Below are 22039 nucleotides of genomic sequence, written 5' to 3' on the forward strand. Positions count from 1 at the left end.
GCAGTCACAATAAAATCAAACCCCGTAACTGCTCTGTGGGTGACTCACAAACTGGAGAACAATTATACCACAGAATACCGCAGAAATCCACCCACTGGTGTGACGGTTCTGAGCCCCATGTCAGGCTTCCCAACCTGTGGGTCCGGCAATGGGAGGAGGAATTCCCAGAGAATCAGACTTTGAAGGATAGCGGGAATTGATTGCAGCACTTCGACAGGACTGGGGGAAACAGAGACTCCACTCTTGGAGGGCACACACAAAGTAGTGTGCACAACAGGACCAAGAGGGAAGGAGCAAGGACCCCATAGGAGATTGAACCAGACCTACCTGCTAGTGTTGGAGGGTTTCCTGCAGAGGCCGTGGTGGGGGTGGTGCTGTGGCTCACCATGCGGACAAGGACACTGGCAGCAGAAGTTCTGGGAAGTATTCCTTGGCATGAGCCTTCCAAGAGTCTGCCACAAGTCCCACCAAAGAGCCTGTAGCCTGCAATACTGGATCGCCTCAGGCCAAACAACCAACATGGAGGAAACTCAGCCCCACCCATCAGCAGACAAGTGGATTAAAGTTTTACTGAACTCTGCCCACCAGAACAACAGCCAGCTTTACCCACCACCAGTTCCTCCCATCAGGAAGCTTGCACAAGCCTCTTAGATAGCCTCATCCACAAGAGGGCAGACAGCAGAAGCAAGAAGAACTACAGTCCTGCAGCCTGTGGAACGGAAACCACATTCACAGAAAGGTAGACAAAATGAAAAGGCAGAAGACTATGTGCCAGATGAAGGAACAAGAAAAAACCCCAGAAAAACAACTAAGTGAAGTGGAGATAGGCAGTCTTCCAGAAAAAGAAGTCAGAATAATGATAGTGAAGATGATCCAGGACCTCGGGAAAAGAATGAAGGCAAAGATCAAGAAGATGTAAGAAATGTTTAACAAAGACCTACAAAAATTAAAAAACAAACACCTAGAAGAATTAAAGAACAAACAGAGATGAACAATACAATAACTGAAATGAAAAATACACTAGAAGGAATCAATAGCAGAGGAACAGAGGCAGAAGAATGGATAAGTGACCTAGAAAATACAATGGTGGAATTCACTGCAGTGGAACAGAATAAAGAAAAAAGAATGAAAAGAAATGAAGAGAGCCCAAGAGACCTCTGGGACAACATCAGATGTACCACAAATCACATTATAGGGGTCCCAGAAGAAGAAGAGAGGAAGGACTAGAGAAAATATTTGAAGAGATTATAGTCAAAAACTTCACTAATATGGGAAAGAATATAACCACCCAAGTCCAAGAAGGACAGAGAGTCCCAAGCAGGATAAACCCAAGGAGAAACATGCCAAGACTCATACTAATCAAATTGACAAAAATTAAAGACAAAAATTATTAAAAGCAACAAGGGAAAAATGACAAATAACATACAAGGGAACTCCCATAAGGTTAACAGCTGATTTCTCAACAGAAACTGTATAAGCCAGAAGGGAGTGGCACAATATATTTAAAGTGATGAAAAGGAAGAAGCTACAACCAATATTACTCTACCCAGCAAGGATCTCACTCAGATTTGCTGGAGAAATTAAAACCTTTACACACAAGCAAAAGCTAAGAGAATTCAGCACCACCAAAGTAGCTCAGACCTATGGACACATACAGACTGAAAGTGAGGAGATGGAACAGATATTCCATGCAAGTGGAAATCAAACGAAATCTGGAGTAGCAATACTCATATCAGTTAAAATAGACTTTAAAATAAAGAATGTTACAAGAGACAAGGAAGGACACTACATAATGATCAAGGGATCAATCCAAGAAGAAGATATAACAATTATAAATATATATGCACCCAACATAGGAGCACCTCAATACATAAGGGAAATGCTAACACCTATAAAAGAGGAAATTGGGGCTTCCCTGGTGGTGCAGTGGGTGAGAGTCTGCCTGCCGATGCAGGGGACACGGATTCATGCCCCAGACTGGGAAGATCCCACATGACGCGCAACGGATAGGCCCATGAGCCACGGCCGCTGAGCCTGCGCGTCCGGAGCCTATGCTCCACAACGGGAGAGGCCACAACAGTGAGAGGCCCACGTACCGCAAAAAAAAAAAAACAAAAAAACAAAGATGACACAAACAGATGGAGAGATATACCATGTTCTTGGATTGGAAGAATCAATATTGTGACAATGACTATACAACCCAAAGCAATATACAGATTCAATGAAATCCCTATCAAATTAGCAATCACATTTTTAAATTTTTTTAATTTAATTTTTTTTTTATAGAGCAGGTTCTTATTAGTCATCAATTTTATACACATCAGTGTATACATGACAATCCCAATCACCCAATTCATCACACCACCATCCCCATCCCTCTGCGGTATCCCCCCTTGGTTTCCATACATATGTTCTCTACATCTGTGTCTCAACTTTGGCCCTGCAAACCAGTTCATCTGTACCATTTATCTACGTTCCCCATACATGTGTTAATATACGATATTAGTTTTTCTCTTTCTGACTTACTTCACTCTGTGTGACAGTCTCTAGATCCATCCACGTCTCAACAAATGACCCAATTTCATTGCTTTTTATGGCTGAGTAATATTCCATTGTATATATGTACCACAAATTCTTTATCCATTCATCTGTCGATGGGCATTTAGGTAGCTTCGATGACATGGCTATTGTAAACACTGCTGCAGTTCACATTGGGGTGCATGTGTCTTTTTGAATTATTGTTTTCTCAGGGTATATGCCTAGTAGTGGGATTGTTGGATCATATGGTAATTCTATTTTTAGTTTTTTAAGGAACCTCCATACTGTTCTCCATAGTGGCTGTATCAATTTACATTCCCAACAACAGTGCAAGAGGGTTCCCTTTTCTCCATACCCTCTCCAGTATTTGTTTTTTGTAGATTTTTTGATGATGCCCATTCTAACTGGTGTGAGGTGATACCTCATTGTAGTTTTGGTTTGCATTTCTCTAATAATTAGGGATGTTGAGTAGCTTTTCATGTGCTTCTTAGCCATCTGTATGTCTTCTTTGGAGAAATGTCTATTTAGGTCTTCTGCCTATTTTTGGATTGGGTTGTTTGTTTATTTAATATTGAGCTGCATGAGCTGTTTATATATTTTGGAGAGTAATCCTTTGTCTGTTGATTTGTTTCCAAATATTTTCTCCCATTCTGAGGGTTGTCTTTTCATCTTGTTTATGGTTTCCTTTGCTGTGCAAAGGCTTTGAAGTTTCATTACTTCCCACTTGTTTACTTTTGTTTTTATTTCCATTACTCTAGGAGGTGGATCAAAAAAGATCTTGCTGTGATTTATCTCAAAGAGTGTTCTTCCTATGTTTTCCTCTAAGAGTTTTATAGTGTCCGGTCTTACATTTAGGTCTCAAATCCATTTTGAGTTTATTTTTGTGTATAGTGTTAGGGAGTGTTCTAATTTCATTCTTTTACACTTAGCTGTCGAGTTTTCCCAGCACCACTTATTGAAGAGAATGTCTTTTCTCCATTGTATATCCTTGCCTCCTTTGTCATAGATTAGTTGACCATAGGTACATGGGTTTATCTTTGGGCTTTCTATCTGTTCCATTGATCTATGTTTCTGTTTTTGTGCCAGTACCATATTGTCATGATGATTGTAGCTTTGTAGTATAGTCTGAAGTCAGGGAGTCTGATTCCTCCTGCTTCTTTTTTTTCCCTCAAGACTACTTTGGCTATTCGGGGTCTTTTGTGTCTCCATACAAATTTTAAGATTTTTTGTTCTAGTTCCATAAAAAATGCCATTGATAATTTGATAAAGATGGCATTGATTCTGTAGATTGCTTTGGGTAGTATAGTCATTTTCACAATATTGATTCTTCCAATCCAAGAACATGGTATATCTCTCCATCTGTTGGTATCATCTTTAATTTCTTTCATCAGTGTCTTATAGTTTTCTGCATACAGGTCTTTTGTGTCCCTAGGTAGGTTTATTCCTAGGTATTTTATTCTTTTTGTTGCAATGGGAAATGGGAGTGTTTCCTTAATATCTCTGTCATATTTTTCATTATTAGTGTATAGGAATGCAAGAGATTTCTGTGCATTAATTTTGTATCCTGCAACATTACCAAATTCATTGATTAGCACTAGTCGTTTTCTGGTGGCATCTTTAGGATTCTCTATGTATAATATCATGTCATCTGCAAACAGTGACAGTTTTACTTCTTCTTTTCTAGTTTGTACTCCTCTTATTTTGTTTTCATCTCTGATTGCCGTGGCTAGGAATTCCAAAACTATGTTGAATAATAATGGTGAGAGTGGACATCCTTGTCTTGTTCCTGATCTTAGAAGAAATGCTTTCAGTTTTTCACCATTGAGAATGATGTTTGCTGTGGGTTTTTCGTATATGGCCTTTATCATGTTGAGATAGGTTCCCTCTATGCCTACTTTCTGGTGAGTTTTTATCATAGGTGGGTGTTGAATTTTGTCAAAAGCTTTTTCTGCATCTATTGAGATAATCATATGGTTTTTATTCTTCAATTTGTTAATATGGTGTATCACATTGATTGATTTGCGTATATTGAAGAATCCTTGCGTCCATGGAATAAACCCCACTTGATCATGGTGTATGATCCTTTTAATATGCTGTTGGATTCTGTTTGCTAGTATTTTGTTGAGGATTTTTGCATCTATATTCATCAGTGATATTGGTCTGTAATTTTCTTTTTTTCTGGTACCTTTGTCTGGTTTTGGTATTGGGGTGATGGTGGCCTCATACAATGAGTTTGGGAGTGTTCCATCCTCTGCAATTTTTTGGAAGAGTTTAAGAAGGATGGGTGTTAGCTGTTCTCTAAATGTTTGATAGAATTCATCTGTAAGCCAACTGGTCCTGGACTTTTGTTTGCTGGAAGATTTTTAATCACAGTTTCAATTTCATTACTTACAATTCGTCTGTTCATATTTTCTATTTCTTCCTGCTTCAGTCTTGGAAGGTTTTACCTTTCTACGAATTTGTCCGTTTCTTCCAGGTTGTCCATATTTTTGGCATAGAGTTGCTTGTAGTAGGCTCTTAGGATCCTTTGTGGTGTCTGTTGTAACTTCTCCTTTTCCATTTCTGTGTTTATTGATTTGAGTCCTCTCCCTCTTTTTCTTGATGAGTCTGCTTATCATCAAATTTTATCAATTTTGTTTATCTTCTCAAAGAACCAGCTTTTAGTTTTATTGATGTTTGCTATTGTTTTCTTTGTTTCTATTTCATTTATTTCTGCTCTGATATTTATGATTTCTTTCTTTCTGCTAACTTTGGGTTTTGTTTGTTCTTCTTTCTCTAGTTCCTTTAGGTGTAAGGTTATATTGTTTATTTGATATTTTTCTTGTTTCCTGAGGTAGGCTTGTATAGCCATAAACTTCCCTCTTAGAACTGCTTTTCCTGCATCCCATAGGTATTGGATCGTCGTGTTTTCATTGTCATTTGTCTCTAGGGATTTTTTGATTTCCTCTTTGATTTTTTCAGTGATCTCTTGGTTATTTAGTAACGTATTGTTTAGCCTCCATGTGTTTGTGTTTTTTCGTTGTTTTCCCTGTAATTCATTTCTAATCTCATAGCGTTGTGGTCAGAAAAAATGCTTGATATGATTTCAATTTCCTTAAATTTACTGAGGCTTGATTTTTGACCCAAGATGTGATCTATCCTGGAGAATGTTCCGTGCGCACTTCAGAAGAAAGTGTAATCTGCTGTTTTTGGATGGAATGTCCTATAAATATCAATTAAATCTATCTGGTCTATTGTGTCATTTAAAACTTGTGTTTCCTTATTTATGTTCATTTTGGATGATCTTTCCATTGATGTAAGTGAGGTGTTAAAGTCCCCCACTATTATTGTGTTACTGTCGATTTCCTCTTTTATGGCTGTTAGCAGTTGGCTTGTGTACTGAGGTGCTCCTATGTTGTGTGCATATATATTTATAATTATTATATCTTCTTCTTGGATTGATCCCTTGATCATTATGTAGTGTCCTTCCTTGTCTCTTGTAACATTCTTTATTTTAAAGTCTATTTTATCTGATATGAGTATTGCTACTCCAGCTTTCTTTTGATTTCCATTTGCATGGAATATCTTTTTCCATCCCGTCACTTTCAGTCTGTATGTGTCCCTAGGTCTGAAGTGGGTCTCTTGTAGACAGCATATATGTGGGTCTTGTTTTTATATCCATTCAGCAAACCTGTGTCTTTTGGTTGGAGCATTTAATCCATTCACGTTTAAGGTAATTATCTATATGTATGTTCCTATTACCATTTTCTTAACTGGTTTGGGTTTGTTTTTTGTAGGTCCTTTCCTTCTCTTGTGTTTCCCACTTAGAGACGTTCCTTTAGCATTTGTTGTAGAGCTGGTTTGGTGGTGCTGAATTCTCTTAGCTTTTGCTTGTCTGTAAAGCTTTGTTTTCTCCATCAAATCTGAATGAGATCCTTGCCGGGTAGAGTAATCTTGGTTGTTGGTTCTTCCCTTTCATCACTTTAAGTGTATCATGCCACTCCCTTCTGCCTTGTAGAGTTTCTGCTGAGAAATCAGCTGTTAACCTTATGGGAGTTCCCTTGTATGTTATTTGTCGTTTTTCCCTTGCTGCTTTCAGTATTTTTCTTTGTCTTTAATTTTTGACAATTTGATTACTATGTGTCTTGGCGTGTTTCTCCTTGGGTTTATCCTGTATGGGACTCACTGCGCTTCCTGGACTTGGGTGCCTATTTCCTTTCCCATGTTAGGGAGGTTTTTGACTATAATCTCTTCAAATATTTTCTCTGGTCCTTTCTCTCTCTCTTCTCCTTCTGAGGCCCCTATAATGTGAATGTTGTTGCATTTAATGTTTTCCCAGAAGTCTCTTAGGCTGTCTTCATTTCTTTTCATTCTTTTTTCTTTATTCAGTTCCACAGTAGTGAATTCCACCATTCTGTCTTGCAGGTCACTTATCTGTTCTTCTGCCTCAGTTACTCTGCTATTGATTCCTTCTAGTGTAGTTTTCATTTTAGTTATTGTATTGTTCACTCTGTTTGTTTGTTCTTTAATTCTTCTAGGTCTTTATTAAACATTTCTAGCATCTACTCGATCTTTGCCTGCATTCTTTTTCCAAGATCCTTGATCATCTTCACTATCATTATTCTGAATTCTTTTTCTGGAAGATTGCCTATCTCCACTCATGTAGTTGTTTTTCTGAGGGTTTATCGTGTTCCTTCATGTGGTACATAGCCCTCTGCCTTTTCATCTTGTCTGTCTTTCTGTGAATGTGGTTTTTGTTCCACAGGCTGCAGGATTGTAATTCTTCTTGCTTTTGCTGTCTGCCCTCTGGTGGATGAGGCTACCTAAGAGGCTTGTGCAAGCTTCCTGATGGGAGGTACTGGTGGTGTGTCAAGCTGACTCCCCAATGGCCTTTTTTATAGAACTAGAGCAAAAAAATCTAAAAATTTGTATGGAGACACAAAAGACCCCGAATAGCCAAAGTAATATTGAGAGAAAAAACAGAGCTGGAGGAATTAGACTCCCTGACCTCAGACTATACTACAAAGCTACAGGCATCAAGACAATATGGTACTGGCACCAAAGCAGAAATATAGATCAATGGAACAGGATAGAAAGCCCAGAGATAAACCCACGCACCTATGGTCAACTAATCTATAACAAAGGAGGCAAGGATATACAATGGAGAAAAGGCAGTCTCTTCAGTAAGTGGTGCTGGGAAAACTGCACAGCTACATGTAAAAGAATGAAAGTAGAACACTCCTTAATGCCATGCACAAAAATAAATTCAAAATGGATTAAAGACCTAAATGTAAGGCCAGACACTATAAAACTCTTAGAGGAAAACCTAAGAAGAGCACTCTTTGACATAAATTACAGCAAGATCTTTTTTGACCCATGTCCTAGAGTAATGGAAATAAAAACAAATGGGACCTAATGAAATTTAATAGCTTTTGCACAGCAAAGGAAGCTATAAACAAGATGAAAACCCAACCCTCTGAATGGGAGAGAGTATTTGCAAATGAATCAACGGACAAAGGATTAATCTCCAAAATATATAAACAGCTCCTGTACCTCAAATTTAAAAAAATAAACAAGCCAATGAAAAAATGGGCAGAAGACCTAAATAGACATTTCTCCAAAGAAGGAATACAGATGGCCAAGAGGAACATGAAAAGATGCTCAACATCCCTAATTATTAGTGAAATGCAAATTGAAACTGCAACGAGGTATGACTTCACACTGGTTAGAATGGGCATTATCAGAAAATCTACAAACAACAAATGCTGGAGAGGGTGTGGAGAAAAGGGACCCTCTTGCACTGTTGGTGGGAATGTAAATTGTTACAGCCACTATGGAGAACAGTATGGAGGTTTTTTAAGGAAACTAAAAATAGAATTACCATATGACTGAGCAGTCCCACGACTGGGCATGTACCCAGATAAAACCATAAATCAAAAAGACGCATGCACCTCAATGTTCATTGCAGCACTATTTACAATAGCCAGGTCATGGAAGCAACCTAAATGCTCATTGAGAGACGAATGGATAAGGAAGATGTGGTTCATATATACAATGGGAATATTAGCAATAAAAAGGATCTTAATTGGGTCATCTGTAGAGACGTGGATGGACCTAGAGATTGTCATACAGAATGAAGTAAGTCAGAAAGAGAAAAATAAATATTGTATATTAATGCATATATGTGGAACTTAGAAAAATGGTACAGATGAACCGGTTTTCAAGGCAGAAATAGAAACACAGATGTAGAGAACAAACATATGGACAGCAAGCGGGGAAAGCAGGCACAGGGGGGATGAATTGGGAGATTGGGATTGACATATATACACCAATTTGTATAAAATAGGTAACTAATAAGAACCTTCTGTATAAAAAATAAAATTCAAAAAATTAAAATTAAAATAAAATGCAAAAAATAAAATAACTGATCATTATTCATCAGGCAGTGGCAGTGGCATTATATATTGCTATTCTGAGCTTTTTGACCAATTCTTGGTTTAAGCACCCGTTGATAGATTCTAATGTCATATACATGGTAGAATTAAGAGTAGACTTAAAGTTATGAATGAATCCCCAAAGGAGTTTTTATTAATTACAGATTGTACATACCATGCCATAGAGGGTGTGGAGCTCCTTTACATTCTAGGTAACAGCAATGGATTCTTTGCTAGCATACGTGTGCATTGCTGTCTTCTACAGAACTTGCTGAGTTTGAATCCCAGGTTGAAGTATATAAAGTAATTTGAACAAGTTATTTTAACTTCAGTGATCACTAGTTACCTCATGTTAAATAAGCACAATAATATTTGATATTTAACAAGAATTACAAGTAATAAAAAATTTCTCACACCGACTCTAGCATATGGCATAATAATACTCTTAGTGTTACATACCAGTTATTGAGTACTTGCTGTATCCCAGGGCCTGTACAAATTACTCTTTGTAGATTATTTCATTTAATTTTTACAACAACCCCACTTTATAGATGAGAGAACAGTTAGGAGAGGTTAAATAGCTTCCCTAAACACACTATGATATATATACTCCTTCACACAGTAGGTTCTTAGTAAATAGTAGCTGTGTCATTTTGGGCCTCTGAGAAGCAGATGTTGAGATGGGAATGCAAGAGTTTTACTAGGGGACACTCCATGTGTCATATAAAAGGGGAAGAAAGCGAGATTGGGTAGGGAATGCTTTCAGAGCATGATGCATATATGATACATGTGAAAGGAGAGTAAGAAGCAGGATTGGACCAAACAAGTCTCATGCCATGATTTAGATCTGACCAAGTGTCAGCCAACTCAGTAAGAAAAGCTCCTGAGCAAAGATTACCAATTAGAACAGTCTTACTACAGTGGGCAGAAGTATCCAGGCCTTAGGACCCCGACATGTTCAGTCATTGACTGAGGTCTGCCTTGAAGGGCGTTGCCTCAGCTCAGAAGCTGAGATAAATCCTGAAGCCTTTAGCAGCTAGAGGCTGTCAGCTCCCTGCCCCCCTTGCAGCTGAGTAGCAAGTTCTTTCTTGAAGAGAGGTTCTAACTGCACCACCATAACTGCCACAGTAGCCATTATTATTATTCTTTCATTCTGGGTGTGAGCTTCCATTTTTGATGAGAGGTAGGGCTGTGTGTTCTCCTGAAGTAATAGCTAGACTCAGAAGCTATTTGACATACATAGCTTAGAAGCTATTAAACATAGCTATATTTCATATGGAAATTATATTTCAACTCCACAGAATGTCTTTTTCTAGTATATGATTAATGGCTCAGCAATGGTTGACTTGTGTTGAAGAGAAGACATGGTAAAATATATCCAGCCCACAGAGGCTTGAAATTTTGCTTGTTTTTTATGAGACACAAATCAGGAATTATTCATTCTTTTCTCGGGTTGGGAACTAATGCTGCTACCATTGATAAATTACCTAGAACTTCATATTTCTTTCTCTTTTCACCCAGATTCCAAATATATCCAAGTAACTTAGAATTTTTAAACATCTTTCCAAGAATAACAGTATAACTCTCAAAATGGGCAGCATTTCTAAAATTCTGCAACTCAGAATCTCCATGAAGTCCTAGAAAATTCCAAAGGCATAGACTCAGACATGCCCCTTAATAATTCGCTGGGTACCTGCCATACTATATCATTGATGATTCTTTGTTAATAAACTTAAGCAATGTCATATTTTATCAATGGTTGTCCCCAAAACAGATAATAAATATAAATGGTGCATAAATCCACTGACCCTCACTGTCAACCTGCCCTTCTTTCTTCTGAACGCCAAGGCAGCATTAATTAGCATTTGCCTTGCTGCACAGATGCCCTTCTAGGAAGGACATTATACAGGCTCCACATTCTGGGCTTCCAGAAGGAATGATATAATGAAATCACTATTAATGGGAAGAGGCAGAGTGCTTCCCAGATTCACATTCTAAATAGCAAAGTTATTGAAGGATTGTACCTTTTAAAGAAAGAATTAAAGCAACAGAAGTGGTGAACAAAGAAAACGTTGGCAGTTATTTTCAGGAAGCAGTTACATGCAACACAGTAGCCATGAATCTCAGTACACAAATTCAGGTGTGCAAGAACAAAATTTACATTTTTATAAAACCCAGCTTCTGTCTGAGGTACCATTCTTGGAGGAAGACAAAAATTTAATCTCATTCAGGTTGGACTTTGCCCTGCACTTCTGCCTCCTCCTTTTTCAAGGCTACTCTGACTTGTGTGAAAGTGACATTCCAAATATTTAACAACCCATAGGACAAGGTCACCGACTGTGGTAGGAGCCTTAAAGATGACCCACAATTATTTTCACCTCCTAGTTAGTATACCCTGTGTAGTCTCTCTCCCAATGAATAGGGATTACCTGGGTCATCAGTAGGATACTTCAGGAATGATGGAGTGTGTCTTTGAAGGCTAAGTCATAAAAGACACTATAGCTCTGCCTTGCTCTCTCTTAGGTCACTCATTCTGGGGAAGGCAGATGCCATGTCATTGAAGACATCCAAGCAGCTTCACAGAGAGCTCCACAAGGTGAGGAGCTGAGGCCTCCTACAGCTTGCCAGCTATGTGATTGACACATCTTAGGATTGGTCCCCCTGTGCCAGTCAAGACTGCAGACCCAGCTGACCTCGTGACTACAAACTCATGATATACCGTGAGCCAGAATAGCCCAGCTAAGCTGCTCCCAAATTCCTAACCCACAGAAACTCTATGAGACAACAAATAGTTACTACTGCTTTAAGCTGCCAATTTTTGGAGTAAAGTGTCATGCAACGTGAGATAACTAATATACCAACCAGTCAGAAAGGATGCAGATGCCAGGTTTAGTGCTTATGTGGCATCCTGGAGGTTCCTCTGCCATCCCAGGCATTAATCCTTTAGTTTGAGGAGGGTAGGTCATTCTGGGTAAATGCCTATCAATGAATATAAAGTACTTTGATAATTTATCAACCACTACAGCCATACCAATTATATATGAGTCACACTTATGTAGTCTCAAGGCATTGGGAAGCCTGCCTAGTCTCCCAGTTAGCAATACAGCCCTTGTTTATCTCCACAAGCGCCTCCAGGTCCTGTGGCTCTCCTGACTACTTTTGGATCACATGGGAATTTGAGATTCCCTCCCTAGGCATACCTTCCAACCTTTTTCTTACTGGGTGCTCTCACCTCCTTGAGGTTCTGACTGGATATATGGCTCTGTCCTTGGGAACCACCAAATTCTGCTTTTATCAGCTCCCCTTGAGTATTCTCTTCCTCTCTACCCCTCCTGCCTCTACTCCCCAGCCCTGTGAGAACAATATTTTAGTCTCAGGGAAAGTTCCCCCACATCCCCAGTGCTTTATTCCCTAGGTGCTGTCTTATTTGTGATTTATCCAGAGGCACCTACTTGTATCCTCTTTGGTGGGTTTTGGAAACCAAACCTAGAAAGATGAGGTTCCTGCCCTCCCAGTTTTCTCCCCAGATACTCTCTTCTTCTGAGACAAAGGTTCAGGATCTGGAGGAGGATAAAGAAAGTTTCACTCTCAGAAAGACAGACAGAAACAGAGAGAGACACACGGAGAAAGAAAATATCACTTCTTACCTCAAAAATTTTATCCCACTACCTTGCCTCTAGAGAGATTAATATCTGGCCACTAAGGAACTGTTGTACTGGCTGGGACATGATTATTTCATCAAATTTCAACAGGCTCTAATTATAGCCATTTGCTCTAATTCCATGGTGATAAAGCAGCCCCTTGGTTTGCTTTTCTAAGTACTTAGTTACCTCAAGGGAGATACTTTGCTCACAAAGCCAGTATGTACTAGTCATGTTTTATATCTCTTTCCTAGAGAAATCCTTGCCTGACTTCCCCAAATCAGGATTAGGTGGCCTGCTCATATGCTCCAGTATTCCCTGCACTTCCGTTTCCCTAAAAGCACTTATTCCACTGTATTACAATCATTACTTACTTGTCTATCTTGAGACTCTACGTTCTATTTGACACCTGTGTGTCATGTTCATGATCTGTCCCCAGAGACTCAATAAGTATTTGTGGAAAGACAGAAGCTCTATTAGAAAAGTGCTCACCAATCTGGGGCTTTATGAACCAGTAAACTTTCAAGGGCAAAGGTAAGGGGACTGACATACAGTTGCCAACTTCTTATTTTGCTAAGTGAGTACATTAAAAGTAACAAACACAATTTAGCTTCACATCATTTCATCTTAAAACTGCTATTTTAACACTGAAAGAATATTAAGGATTCACTAAAGAACAGTTCCTGAGAAGTAAATTTAACTTTTTACCAGGGACCAGTGACAACTTCTACCTAAATGACTGATACATTTGAGAACTGCTGCTAACTTCTTAAATCCCTTCCTACTCTCAGATAAGGTAAGGCAGTTGGAAATGGTAATTCACTTATTTTCAAGGTGGAACTTCTCGTTGCTTTTTTTTAAAGAAGCACTCCCTAATAGCTAAAAATTATTTCCTATCCTTATTATCTATGTCTTTAAAGAAAAAAAAAGTCATTGAGCATCTTGGCACATGATTCTCAGCTGGGACTCATTACCCTCTTCAAGATTTTTTACTCTTTCCCAGTGAATCTCGGAAGGAGTGAACATATTAGAAAGTAAAACTACTGTAATTTTGTTTATTTTAAAAATATGTTTGTGGAAGGGTTGCTCCAGTCTGATATAAGAAAAAAAATAAAATTATAGTTGATTTATCACGTGCTGCAAAACATTTCATCCAAATTTATTTTGGATATAGCTCTTGTCTCATAAATTCAGCAAAATTCATTATGGTTAAATTTTACAGTAAAGCAGAGTAAATGTATTATTTGTGTCTTATTTCACAAATCACAAAAATTCTTCATCTCATTGATAAAACTGAATATATAAAGAGCATTTTAATTGGAACTGGAGCAGAAGGTACTGTTGTCTCTGCAAATAGATGTGGTATCAAAAAAAGGCAAAGACATAAAGCAATTATACCCCAATAAAGATGTTCAAAAAAAAAGGCAAAGACAATAAAGACAACACAGAAGCAGTGTTTCTATTTTAAATTTCGCTTATTTTGAGAACCCATGGGATAAATTACAGCAGCCTTTGGGAAAGCAGAGCCATTAAAATTAGGAGATGGAGAAGATGAAATCAATGATGATGTAATCTAGACCCTTGATGACACAGGGCAGACTCCCTTAAAGATCTCTCCTGCATGCTGTGTGTGTTGTAATGCTTCAGGCCAGGAGAAGTTTCTGAATCTGATTTGTGCCTTCACAAATCTATGCTTTCTCTCTATTTTTATTTTACTTTGTATAGTGACTTCCTTGCTGTCCTTAGGAAGAAAAAAAAAGGAGGCCTTAATAATCTGGTTTTAGTCTATTTTTTTCTTACAATAGTAATACTGAAAGCAAAAGCATGTTATTTTCTATTATAAAACAATTTTGCAGGTAAATTTCACAGCTAAAATCCAGCCTTTCAATAAAATAGTAGATCAAACAATATCCCTGTGCAGGAATTAAAATTAGTAATCTCATGAATTACAGATCTCCATACTCTAAATTCTCAGAGGAATTATGCTTTTTGTTTGTGTTTTTTGCCTCATTGGAATTCGTTGAAAATAAAAGAGTCTACGACATTTAACTGTAGTTTGAGATATATAACATGTTAAGTCAAACTTGTGAAAACTAATCTATCTTAGTGTATTGGTTGCCCCAATTATGATACCACCTAACATAAAATGTAAGGAATAAATTCATTTAGTAGCTAGAAATGGTATTTATGATTATTATCCTTAATCTAGCCTGATTCAATATGAGTAGAGGACATAAGATGTCGGATTTGCACTATATATTTAAAACAATGGAAAATAGTCTTGCAGGTTTTCACTTAGTTCATAAATAGCTAGTAAAACCTTTAACCATTAATTCTGAACAAAAGTTTTCCCATTCTAAAATGCTAGAAAATTAGAAACAAAATAAAATGATGTTGATATTTTTTGAGAAGTGTTGATGATAACAGTTAGATACTTTTGAACTATCAAGAGCTAAATTTAGATTATCACTTATGAAAATAGTTATAACTGGCAGCATAACATGAATAAGTAGATACTTTAGTGTCAACACAGACAAGATTATCAACCTGAGCTGCATGCTAAGCACAATTAACTAAAAAAAGTTCAACCAGAGTACATTGGTCTGATTTTGAGAGTTCTTTTACAAAAAATTACAGTCACATAAGAGCAGTTATATGAAATTAACTTAGATAGGCAATTTTTTTCTAATTACAAAAGATGAAGAATTTTTTAATTTAAGGAAGAAAAAGTATGTATTACTCAATAAAATATAAAAACTTTTTGCTGGAAGACTCAGGTACCTGAGTTTCTGAAATGTATCTGAGTTACCAGTGGCCAAACCTATGAGGAGACATAGATTTTGTTTGTTTGTTTGTTTTTAAAATATTTATTTATTTATTTTTGACTTCATTGGGTCTTCATTGCTGCATGCGGGCTTTCTCTAGTTGTGGTGAGCTGGGGCTACTCTTTGTTGCAGTGCCCAGGCTTCTCATTGTGGGGGCTTCTCTTGTTGCGGAGCACGGGTTCTAGGCACACAGGCTCAGTAGTTGTGGCTCACAGTCTCTAGAGCACTGGCTCAGCAGTTGTGGCAGATGGGCTTAGTTGCTCCATGGCATGTGGGATCTTCCTGGATCAGGGATCGAACCGCTGTCCCCTGCATTGGCAGGCGGATTCTTAACCACTGCACCACCAGGGAAGTCCCTGTTTGTTTTTTGAGAGTAATGGATATGTTTATTATCTTGATTTCAGTGATGATTTCACAACTGTGAATGTCAAAACTATTCAAATGGTATTTTATATACATTCAGTTTATTGTATTATAAATGAATTATACCTCAGGCTATCTGAAAATGGAATAACTACATGAAATTCTTTAGATTCTTCTTGAGGAGACATAGGTTTTTGAAGAAATTGTCACTAAAAGAATAGAAAGCCAAGTGAATTGTAACTATGCAAATAAAGATCTGAATAAATATATGACACAAATATAAGGACATGACATTTCTCACAGTTACTGTCCCCAAAAAAGAACTCTTCTAAATACTTGTTTTTTTCAATTGCAGTCAATATACTAAAACACTGATATTCCTTGGAATTCTAAAACTTTGACTTCATTTCTGGCTTTACAAATTATTAATAATATAACTTTATGTAAGTCCCTGATATCTCATTTGATAGAAAATAATAATACCTACCTCAGAGGTTATTTAGAAAATTAAATGTGATAATTGCTGTGAAAACATGGCACAATACCTGACACATGAATACAATAAATTTTAAGTGGTTAAAAATAATCACTCTGCTAGTGGGAAGCAGCCGCGTAGCACAGGGAGATCAGCTTGGTGCTTTGTGACCACCTAGAGGGGTGGGATAGGGAGGGTGGGAGGGAGGGAGATGCAAGAGGGAAGAGATATGGAGACATATGTATATGTATAACTGATTCACTTTGTTATAAAGCAGAAACATACACACCACTGTAAAGTAATTTTACTCTAATAAAGATGTTAAAAAATTTTTAAAAAATAGGGCTTCCCTGGTGACACCGTGGTTGAGAGTCTACCTGCCGATGCAGGGGACATGGGTTCGTGGCCCGGTCCGGGAAGATCGCACATGCCGCGGAGCGGCTGGGCCTGTGAGCTGTGGCCGCTGAGCCTGTGCGTCCAGAGCCTGTGCTCCGCAAGGGGAGAGGCCACAGCAGTGAGAGGCCCGCGTACCGCAAAAAAAAATAATAATAATAAAAAAATAAATAAAAAATAAAATAAATAATCACTCTAATGAAGTCATCATTTCATAGACTAGTTCTGTTTTCTTTTCCATTCATCATTCAGTTCTAGTACAGGATAATGTAGCAAACTGTGTAATATTTCCTTAATGACAGTTAAATGGAAGCCTGATATAGATTTGAAAATAATATCTTGGAGGAAGCAAAGGTAATTTTTATTTGTTACATTTTTATGCACACTTTACTAATCCATCTACTTTAAATTTGTAAAATCTGCAGGCAATTGTCTTGAATTTTTAGCAAGATATCCAAGAAGCCCAAATGGTTTCTTAAATTTATAAAATAAGCAACTACCTACTCGAAACCAACTTATGAAGATGTGGAATGCAATGAGATTATAATCACACCTGTCTCACATCTTTTCCCACACATAACCTAAAACTGAACCTCTTTAACCCATAAAAACACTGCTGATAAACCCTAACATATAGTATTTCTTTTTCTCTTCTCTTTGGAATTTCTCCTTGATGTCCTTAGGGAAAAAGCCAAGATATGAGTATCATTTAACATAATTTTAATTTTGTTTTATTTTTTTCAGCTTTAAAAGGAAATGAAAGCAATTTTCAAGAAATGAACATATGGGATATTTTTATGGGGGCTAATATAATGCTAGTTCAAATAGCTTGTGTTTTAAAAATCTAACGTATTTCTTCCAGCCCATCACTCATCATCCTAACCCTATTCCTCATTACTTACCTACATAGGATATAAAATAGATGGGGATGTAAGAATTGGTTTCCCATAGTTGGAAATAAAAATGTAATTATTAATAATTACAATAACTTCTGGAAATTCTGGAAGACTTTTCCTGTGACCCAGGTCTATTCTCATACCACTAACAGCCATAATGAAAATCTTCAAATAACAATTTACATCACAAGGTAATCATATTGACCAAAAATACAGGTCAGTTGTGGGAATGTCTCAAAGAGGGAAAATAGGACTAAGAAAGTTTCCTATAACTCCCCTGATTTAGAATTCTAACATATACATGTGCAATAAAAATTATTCAAGAATGAGAAGAGAGACATATATTTCTCTTTACACATTTTTAAAAAAATAAATTTATTTATTTATTTATATTTTGGCCGCGTGGGTCTTGGTTGCTGCGCGCGGGCTTTCTCTAGTTGTGGCGAGCAGGGGCTACTCTTCATTGTGGTGCACGGGCTTCTCATTGCGGTGGCTTCACTTGTTGCGTGGCACCAGCTCTAGGCGCGTGGGCTTCAGTAGTTGTGGCTCATGGGCTCTAGAGTGCAAGCTCAGTATTTGCGGTGCACGGGCTTAGTTTCTCTGTGGAATGTGGGATCTTCCCAGACCAGGGGTCGAACCTGTGTCTCTTGAATTGGCAGGCGTATTCTTTTTTTTTTTTTTAGCGGTACGCGGGGCCCTCACTGCAGTGGCCTCTCCCGTTGCAGAGAACAGGCTCCAGACGGGCCATGGCTCACGGGCCCAGCCACTCCGCGGCATGTGGGATCTTCCCGGACCAGGGCACGAACCCGTGTCCCCTGCCTCGGCAGGCGGACTCTCAACCACTGTGCCACCAGGGAAGTTCTCTCTTTACACTTTTCACATTTCACTACGTCATTTGGGATACCTGTCATTCACTCGAATTTACTGAGTAGACACCCCTACTGAGTAGACACTTTTGTTTGGAGGAACTGGGATAGGGATTGAAAGAAACCTTTTGAGTTCTTATCAAGAGAGCTGAAAAGATAAAGCAAACCCGTTAGTTTGCCTGTTTGTCATCTCTTCTCTCTTCCCACAATCCTTGCTGAGTGAGCATGGGGTCACATGACAGCTCACACACACACACACACACACACACACACACACACACACACACACACACACACACACACACACACCACACACACACACACACCATTCACCCCACCAGATAAACACAGCCGAGGCTGATTGGATCAATTGTAGGCACCTGACTCAAGTTGAGCCAATCAGATTCATCTTCCAGGCATTTGGAATTAGGACTTAGGAATTCTTGTCACAACTTTGGAACATTTAGAGAGATCACCCAAAGCTGACCCTAGTGGCCATGTTTGGGCTAGTATAAGTGAAACAGGGAGATGTGCTCCATAGAGAAAAAGTAGTGACTGAGGTGCATACAAGGATGAAGAAATGAGAGTCCCTGTGTCCCTGGAGTGAGAGAATAGAGAGAATGAAGTCAGCAGCCTTGGATTTTGATGGCATTCTCTTTCCTTGTTCCATTCTCTCATAAAACTTGCCCTTGAGTTTTTAAATAGTGTTTTACCCTTTAAATAAGTTCCCCGTCATTACTTAGCTAGTTTGAGTGAGTCTCTGTTCCTTACAACCAATGACTAAGGTAGGAAGTGAGCGGTTCCCTAGCCTCACTTTGGAAACAAAGTTTTGCAGAGATATACTGTTACAGAGTTACTCTTATTAACTTGGTAGAATGCTGTGTGTGACAGTTTGGATCTTTTGTTCTTGTTTTCAAAAAATTAGTATATATTTTATGTAAACTTAAAGATACCAAACAAAAGCATAAATTTCATAAATCAAGGCACTAACATAATGTGAAAATAAGAGAAGTATCATTTGACTGTATTTTTAAAATATGATTACAAATAGGGTCCGGCTTTACACTTAAAAGTTCTTGGGCTTCCCTGGTGGCGCAGTGGTTGAGAATCTGCCTGCTAATGCAGGGGACACGGGTTCGAGCCCTGGTCTGGGAGGATCCCACATGCCGCGGAGCAACTAGGCCCGTGAGCCACAACTACTGAGCCAGCGCATCTGGAGCCTGTGCTCCACAAGAGAGGCCGCAATAGTGAGAGGCCCGCGCACCGTGATGAAGAGTGGCCCCCACTTGCCACAACTAGAGATAGCCCTTGCTCAGAAATGAAGACCCAAAGCAGCAAAAATACATTAATTAATTAATAAACTCCTATCCCCAAAATCTTCTTTTAAAAAAAAAAAAAAGTTCTTTTATAATATTTAAATTTTGCATATATATGAAATGTCTAAGTCTTGACTGTTCATTTTCCAGTCTCTCTTACCTTTTATTATAATCTTGGTTTTTCCCTTTTGTATTAATTTTACTTTTCTTTTTTTAATTAACTTATTTAATTTTTTGGCTGGATTGGGTCTTTGTTGCTGCATGCGGGCTTTCTCTAGTTGCAGCGAGTGGGGGCTACCCTTCATTGCGGTGGCTTCTCTTGTTGTGGAGCACAGGTTCTAGGCATGCGGGCTTCAGTAGTTGTGGCACATGGGCTCCGTAGTTGTGGCTTGCAGGCTCTAGAGCACAGGCTCAATAGTTGTGGCACACAGGCTTAGTTGCTCCGCAGCATGTGGGATCTTCCTGGGCCAGGGCTTGAACCCATGTCCCCTGCATTGGCAGGCGGATTCTTAACCACTGTGCCACCAGGGAAGTCCTTGTATTAATTTTAGTTAGATTTTTATTTTTATCAAATGTACGTACATAGTTTTTATTAAGGCAAATTTTACTGAAAGAATTATAATAATGCCAATCCTCCTCTCCCAAACCAAACACTGAATTTTTCTAAAAATTTGTTTTCTCTAGTATTTTCATTATTTCTAAATAACATATTTTACTGCTATCTCTGTGTAGCAATGTTATTTTTCCCACTGCTTCCATTCCCCTTCCCCAGTCTTTCCTATACAGGGTTTACTTTATTCTGATTGTCTAAATACATTTTGTCACTCTAGGTCAAGTAGAACAAAAAAGGATATTTTGCAGAAGTAGGACACTGCAACTACTCGTTCCTTCCTGTACAAGCCTTTGTTTTTTCCTGGAATTAGTAACTGCCTAAAGTTTTCATTTGTGGTTTTTTTTTTTCATTTGCCTAAATTTACTGTAGTTTTTCAGTACTGTTTTTCAAGTGTTTAATTATCAATTTCTTCTTCCTTTGCTTTTATTTTTCTTATATCTCCCTGTTCCAATCTGGATTGGTATCTACACATTTCAGTTCTGGGGAATTTTCTTGTGTAATTCTATAGATGATTTCATTCTCTCCATTTTCTTGTTTGGAAATTGGGTCTTTTGTTGGATCCTCTAAGTTCTTTACTTTTCATCTCTTGTTTCCCATCTGCTTGATCTTTCTCTTCTACCATCTGGGAAATTTCTTCAATATTATCTTCCAAATCTCCTATTGAATTGTTAATTTTACCTATCTTATTTTTTATTTCCAGTAATTTTTCTTATTATCTGTTCTGTTTTTATAGCATGTTTGTTCTTGTTTTATGCTTGTAATAATCATCTGTTATTTCTTTGAGAATATTCCTTAAAGTATGTTTTACCCCTTTTACTGTGTCTATTTTCTTTATGTAATTTATTTTCTCTTTATCTAGTCTAATGTCTGTCTTTCTTGTTGAGGACTGTCCTCAAATGTCTTATGATGCTTAATTGTCTGTTTCATATTTAAGCATAAGAGCCTAGAATGCCATAGGGAAGCACAATATGTTTGTGAATAGGGTGCCTCAACTGTATAATGATTGGTAATGAACCTGCTTTTCTTTTTTCATTGGAATCTCTCAATCATCTGTTTCAATAGGTGTTTTCTTTGGGGTCATTTGCTTCTCCAGAGAAGTATTCTCTTTTTTTTTTTTTTTTTTTTTTTTTGCCTCTCACCGTTGTGGCCTCTCCCGTTGCAGAGCACAGGCTCCGGACGCACAGGCTCAGCGGCCATGGCTCATGGGCCCAGCCGCTCCGTGGCATGTGGGATCCTCCCAGACCAGGGCATGAACCCGTGCTCCCTGCATTGGCAGGCGGACTCTCAACCACTGCGCCACCAGGGAAGCCCGAGAAGTATTCTCTTATTCTCCCACATGGGAGGGTACATACCTCAATCTTATGTTCCAGGAACAGGTAGAGAAGGGTAGCTAGAGTCTTACCAATCAGTTCAAAAATTTGGACTTAGTCATTTTGGCTTCAGCCCCATTTCCCATACTGACTAGTGTCCAGAGCCTCTTAGATGTGGTATTTCATCTAGAAGCTAAAATATTGGTACTCTTCAAGTTAGAAGGTGGGAAGAAAATAAAGAAAGATTTACTTAGAGGTGTGGGGAGTAGATGAAATCCAAGGGTCTAGCCACTTTCAACCACTCTCCTTGTTCTCAGCATTGAGCTTCACCACCACCTCCCCCAGTGCCTTGTGCTTCCATGTCCTAAATCTTTCCAGGTTTCTGTAGGG

The sequence above is a fragment of the Lipotes vexillifer genome, unplaced genomic scaffold (genome assembly GCF_000442215.2).
Source record: "Lipotes vexillifer unplaced genomic scaffold, Lipotes_vexillifer_v1.1 scaffold327, whole genome shotgun sequence".
Lineage (NCBI taxonomy): Eukaryota > Metazoa > Chordata > Mammalia > Artiodactyla > Lipotidae > Lipotes > Lipotes vexillifer.